The following is a 7500-nucleotide window of genomic DNA, read 5'->3' on the forward strand; positions in this document are numbered from 1 at the left end:
AAATCAATATCTATTACCACTTTCGAACATATGAGGTCATCGTCTTCCCTTTGCTGGTTCAACATCCATAGACCAGTGTCTGGGTAATTGCCCCTTATCAATATTGAGTAGTTGAACCCAGCGGGTTGACTGTCTCTTCGAAGGGTTATATATATATGTGTGTGTGTGTGTGTGTGTGTGTGTGTGTGTGTGTGTGTGTGTGTGTGTGTATAGTCTGTGGAACACATCAACTGATTTTCAAAAGTAGAAATATCATTATTTCTAAATCTTTCTGAAGGACTACGGCAGCACTAGTTGGTATTAATATTTATCGCGAAGCTAACATACCTAGATAGATAATGATAATTTATTTTCATGGTGATAAGTATCTTCAATATCAATATCATTACACCTTTATAAATTTGGAACTTCTCTTCGGAGTTAGTTTTAATATACCATCTACGTTCTCCCACTGCCGTATTTTGTTTTACAAGAAACATAATACGAAACACTATTCTTGTATTGTTTATGCTACACAAAACACCGATGATGCAAAATGTGTTTACATCTCCATTCCCCGCCTTTCCATAAGTTTAGTAGAAATCTTAGAATCGATGTGTTGAAATTCTATAATTCTCACGATGATAGTTTTATAACGATTGAAAAGGGTACAGACAAGCGCTATTTTATAAAAAAAGCAAATAATATTTAACAATTTAAACTTGCCCCTATCTACACGAATTATATCGATGCAAATTCAATTATCTGTCCCGAATAATTTAATAATGAAATAGATGAAAAATGTTTTACTAATGTATCTTGTTAGTGGCGGTGAAAAGACAGTGTGCTATAGTTATAAATCCGTTGAGTGCAGTTGACTGTCAACTGCAACAAGATTTTAGGATTTGAGTAGTCTCGATAAATTCATCGTCATTCGTCGTCGTCGTCGTCTTGTTGTTGTTGTTGTTGTTGTTGTTGCTGTTGTTGTTGTTGTTCTCTTTTTTTCTTTTTCTTCTTCTTCACGTTTAGGGTTAATGAACTGCAGACGTCAAATCTTCATTCCATTTTTTTTTCTTAAACGATAAAATAATCACGAAGAGAGTAGCCATTTCATGGCTTCAAAAAACATTAAAAGAAACTCAAGCTGACAGAATCGTTAGGATGCCGGGTGAATTGCTTCGCGACATTTTTCCCGCCTTCACGTTCTGAGTTGAAATTCTACTTAGGTCGACTTTGCCTTTCATACATCGCGAGCGATGAATTAAGTATCACTTGAGTACTTGGGTTGATGTATTTGGCTTAACAAATATCTCCAAATTTCAGGCCTTGCAAATATAGTAGAAGGGATTATTATTATTATTATTATTATTATTATTATTATTATAGACGTCGCACTGTATACAATATCGTGAGGTTGTTGATTAAAGATAAGGTATCTACCGGGGTTTTGTAGTGTTTGTCAAGTCACCATAAGGACCTCAGACAGTACTTTACGCAAAATGCGAGCAGTTCCAAGTAATGCCAACTTTTGCAACGCATGATATACATGTAGATTGCAGAGTATTTCTAAAATTTTCAGACGTCGCTTCAGATTGGGTGGTACTGAACCTAATGCTCCGATGACAAGAAGGATAACCTTTATCTTTGGCCCTCGAAGCTGTCGCATTTCAGCGATCTCAATTCGCAGGTCTCCATATGCATCAACCTTTTCTCTTCCTTTCATGATGATACCATGATCTTCTGCCACTGCCGCGTCAATTATTACGCACACTTTTTATCATTATTATTATCATTATTATTATCATTATTATTATCATTATTATTATTATTACTATTAGTAGTAGGAGAAGTAGTAGTAGTGGCAGGAGGGGAGAGAAGGATTGGAGAAGGAATAGGTGGAAAAAGCGGATGCAGAAGTAGTAGTAGTAGTAGTAGTAGTGGTGGCAGGAGGGAGATGGGAGACGGGGAAGGAATAGAAGGATAGGTAGTAGTAGTAGTAGTAGTAGTAATCCGTTAAGTATTGGGTTCATGATACAATCTAACAGATTTCCTTGGAAAATTTTGACTGAGGTACCTCAAACAGGGACATCATTTTTGCTTTGAAGAGTATATTACCTTTGTTGGATTGGTGGCGAACTGTAGGGAATGACGTCAGTTATTTTTGGTTCTATGTTTTTTCAGTATATATCCCAACGAGATCAGCATGGCTTTTCCTCTTTATGTGGTCGATAAAGTTAAATAGCAGTCAAGTACTTGCAATTGACCTGCTCCTCCCCTGAAAATAACTGGCCCTGTGCCAAAAATGATACATCATTAATGATGTCACAAGTGGGTTGAAAGCATTGTTAGATACCGATTAAAGTACTTTGGGTTATTTGCTCTTGCATGTTAGGTACTGGATACAAGCCACACTGGGGGCAAATTTGCACACACACAACCAGTATATACATAATGCAAACTCATAACAGACGGAGTCGTGTATATATATATATATATATATATATGGAAATACAACAATTTAAGTTCTGAATATATGTGTGCCGCTGAAGATGAATTATTTCGACGGCATTCATCCTATCGATGTTAACAGAAGGAAATACAAGTCTAGTAGTGAGTTAAAATTAATCGAGTAGTCATATCAATATAATCGAGCTAACACATATACTCCTGATATTGCTGACCATGTACCAAAACCGACTTCAAATTTTAGCACATGGCCAGCATGTTCGTGGGAATGAGTAATTCAATTTTACTTAAGGTGAGCCACAATTACTTTCTAAATATTAGAAACTCATTTCTCTAAAACAGAAATGTCTTCGGATTCAGACATGCGATACACAATTTTCATTGGAAGAAACAATAGGTGAAATTATCTCTTTTTTTTTGTCCAGGAGTTATTACAGATGTAAAGCAGAAGACACGAACGGGAACATACAAAGAAATTTCAGTGTGATGTCCCCACAGAAATTTCCCTAATAAACTTTTCAAAGTCACCAGCGACTCCAGCATTTAGCGCCCATGTAAACTATCTGGGTGATGTCTTCGCGTTGCAACCAGAAGTTTTAAAGTTTTAAGAGGCTGGATGTTGCAAGAATAGTTTTCTACATCTAAATTCATACGACACGCAAACTATGACTTTGTAACAGACATAATAAAGCAAACATACATTAGAAGTTTCTTTGTATCGGTTGTGGCATCACGCACGTCTGCTAAAATGAAATACGCTCGTTTCAGTAGTTTCCAGTCTTGCAAAAGCATACGGGTAATTTCGTATAGATATGAGGAGACGTAATTCTTCGGTTTCTGTCTCAGCCATTGTAATGGCTTTAACTGAGCGACTATGAATAAACGCGATATATGCATATTCAATATTTATCAAGTCAATTTATCCTTTAATTTTATTTAACTAACATCATTACGAATAAGAAAGAGAGAATTGAAAAGTTGATTGTCTGATATACAAAATTTGAGATTTGGAATTTACTTTATCACAGTGAAGTTATTAAATAAATATGTCCTGTTTCATTCATATTTATTATTCAACATACATGCAAAGATTTCATTCAGCGTTCCATAGACACACACACACACACACATATATATATATATAAAGTTATTTGTAATTTCAAGTACCATAATTTGGTTATCGTCACACATGGACAGACACATACGGAGATTTGCATCCGCCTACCTAACTTTCTCTCTCTCCTTCTATTTCTCTCTATGCATCTATGTACATATGTGCAATCATGTATATATATATATATATATATATATATATATATTCCAGGCGTTGGAATGTCATCCATGCTGTATGTGGATTATCCTGATGGATGAACACCTTTCGTCTTGAAAGCAAAGATTGTCCTTTTCTTCTTCTAGCGGCGGCTTAAGCTGCTCAAGCTGCTCGCAGTAGATCGATTTGCTATCGTTTGGGTTGGTTTTAAAAGTTCAGTCGATTAAACATTTCATATCCCACCAAACAGATAACAACACCTTACATGGGTGAAGATCTTCTTCATCGTGGCTTGCCGGTGTTTCTCCTCTCCCTACCTACCGCCTTCAGCGATTGAAATTTTTTATAGAGATCCCATTTCTCGTCACTAGTCACTGTCCCGTCCAAAAAGGTTCATTCGCGAGATATGACAGCAAAGATGAAAACGCATTTACTCTCTGCACGCAGTGAGACTCGAAATGTTTGTAGGAACCTCTTGACTTAAGTTGCTGACTTCTCCGATACCACGTCGATGTCAATGAATAGTTGAAGAATCAAATCCAAGGTTCTTTGCTAGTACCTCTACATCTACGATCGGACAAATATACAAACATACATAATTTTCATACGCGCGCGCGCACCCACATTCTTTCTTTCTTTATTTCTCTCCCGCTTCTTCTCTCACACACGCACATATACCCTGTGATTATGCATGTGCATAGAAATCTGTTTTCCAAGGCTTAAGAATTGGCCGGGTTGCTTAGATTACCCCAATTCGGTAAGTGACATCTTCCCTAATCTGTAACCGAATACAGCAATTCGTGTGAATTACGTTTACAAGAGATTTGGGTGAAAGCCTGACAATTTGTTCCTACGCACACGCTCGTGTGTGTCTATATGTGTGCCGCCTGGCGCGACATTGCATTTGATCACTTTCAGTCATTGGTATATGTTCCGAACTTGTTAAGACATTCGTGATTTAACGGTTGGTCGAACAAAATGATAGAATAATATGAAGTAAACTTGGGTAAACTTGATCAACTAAAACATCTGAAGAAAAAGCTGAGTGAGGTGGAGAGAAGCAGCGACAGACAGTAAAAAATTTAATGGAATCTAAAGTTTACTTTCTGATATATATATATATATATATATATATATATATATATATATATATATATATATATATATATATATATCAGAGAGAGAGTGAGACAGTACTTATTGTTTTTAAACACACTACTACTTTGTGTGAATCTAACTAGATAATTCCAGTCGAAAAGATTGCACTGCGAACAGATAGTAGTCATTATAACGGATAATTATATTTAGAATGTAATCTTACTGAGAGATCAGAGAGTAATAATTAGTTGACCGGTATAACTTCATTACAATCTAACAATTAATTGATGTATTGGCCTGACTATAATTTAGCGAGTTAATGCATGATCAAAAACACTGAAGAAATATTGATGGTATATACATTGATTTGTACCATATGTACAGGGTCACGGAGATTTGTGGTTGAAGGAAGGAGTGCTCTGGACGATTTATGTCTACGCCTTTGTTAATGGCTGTCTAATTTATATCAAGTTTACTCAACCCCTGTTTTAGAGAAGACAATATTATTTGTATGTGCTAGAACGTTCATCTAGCGTAAAAACTTACACAGCTGTGTTGGTATGCTCGTCAGTTCAATTTCCAATGAAGTGGCATGTGCAATTTTTTTCGTGGCAGAATGGTAAGCACGCCGAGCAAAATGCCTAGCGGCATTTCGTCAGTTTTTACATCCTGAGTTCAAATTTCGGTTAGATCGAGTTTAAGTTTTATTCTTTTGGGGGTCAATAATTGAGTAGCAGTCGAGTACAGGGTTCGAAGTAATCGACTTCGAAGTTCCTATAATTCAGCCAAAATTTCAAAACAATATTCTTTATATAAAATACATTCAGTGCAGCGAGAATGTCGAATATTTAGCACGTCGGAAGCAATGCTTAGCTGAATGGTTTCCAGCTTTTTACATCCTGATTTAAAGTTCCGACGAAGGTGATTTTGAGAGTCATCCTTTCCGCCCCATACAATAAAGTTCCAGCCAGGCATTGGGTTTGATATATTCGATTTGCCCCCTCGCTTAAATTACGTTGCCTTGCAGTAAAATAGGAATTCCTAACACTGTATAGATGTTCCTGTGTTAGCAGTTTGATTTTGCTTCCTAACCACGTGGATCTGAAGTAAGTCTCACTGAGGGACACCTTGAGTAGTAACGCCGGACCAACTGAAGACCTGTAAGTGGATATGGTAAACGGAAACTGAAAGAAACCCGTCGTATACATATATACGTATATCACTATGTGCGTATCTGGTGTCTGTGGTTATCGCCCATCACGACTTGCCATCCGGCATTGGTGTTTTAACCTTTCAGAAACAGAATAAGTACGAGGCTTAACAAGAAGAAGAAATCCTCTTGTTGAATCGTTCGATTAAAATTCTTCAAGGCAGTACCTCATCATAGCTGCAGTCTAATGAGTGAAACAAGAGAAAAATAAAATATAAAATAGGAATCGACGTGTTATTAATTATGGCATCACTATACAATTAGCCCCAATTTGGGGCATAAGCGCATTATCAACATGTACCTTACATCTTAAATCTCTAACAATTTAGCTGTCATTTCTGCATCTGTCTATCTATATTTATACTTATGTATATTATAAATATATGTATATATGTATCTATATAAATATATGTATATATGTAAATATATGTATATATATAAATATATGTATATGTATATATATAAATATATGTATATGTATATATATAAATATATGTATATGTATATATATATAAATATATGTATATGTATATATATATAAATATATGTATATATATAAATATATGTATATATGTATATACAAATATATGTATATATAAATATAAATATATGTATATATATATATAAATATATGTATATATATATATAAATATATGTATATATAAATATATGTATATATATATATAAATATATGTATATATATATATAAATATATGTATATATATATATAAATATATGTATATATATATATAAATATATGTATATATATATATATATATATATGTATATATATATATACACACATATACACATACATATATATATATGTGTTTATTTATTTATGTGTGTGTGTGTGTCTGTGATTTATATCTATATGTATGTCTGTATGCACTTTTATACAAATATGTATATTATATATATATATATATATACATACACATGTGTGTAGCAATATAGGTATGTATCCATCCATATGGATTACATTGAAAAGAGAGAAAGCATGTAATCGATATACGTAAAAGCGTTAATTCATTTACTGGAATGTTTCACTCATTCGCATTTCTATGCTTCCATACACCGTAAATAATCACATTTTGTATCTGTCTTCAGCTTCCGTCAGATGTAATCTAAACTTACAATATTACCGATCCACCTATATATTCAAGTTATCATCGCAATACATACATTTCTGTAGAATTCCTTACATTTCTCAATTAGCATCCACGATATTTTAATTTTATCGAAAACCTCATCTTCCAGGTTTATACAGAGAGCTTGTTTGCAGCATTAATTCAACAGACATTAATTGTGACAGTAATGTATGTATATATTATACTTCAATGAGCATCAGCAATAACAGATTCCGAGCCAATCTAATGATTTGCTCTCATATAAGTTATTAGAGTAATATTTAAGAGAAGCCATAAATATACATTTCATTCACCCCTTGGGAGTTTAGGATAATTATAGAAATGTT

General features: G+C 34.2%; 1 long non-coding RNA gene across 1 annotated transcript in view; it reads left to right on the plus strand.

Annotated features, from left to right (window-relative positions):
• The window catches only part of LOC149131489 (uncharacterized), a 518316-nt gene that overhangs the window by 904 nt on the left and 509912 nt on the right, over window positions 1-7500 (plus strand). The window lies entirely within an intron of this gene.

This window comes from Octopus bimaculoides, chromosome 21 (assembly GCF_046866305.1).
Source record: "Octopus bimaculoides isolate indiv1 chromosome 21, ASM4686630v1, whole genome shotgun sequence".
Lineage (NCBI taxonomy): Eukaryota > Metazoa > Mollusca > Cephalopoda > Octopoda > Octopodidae > Octopus > Octopus bimaculoides.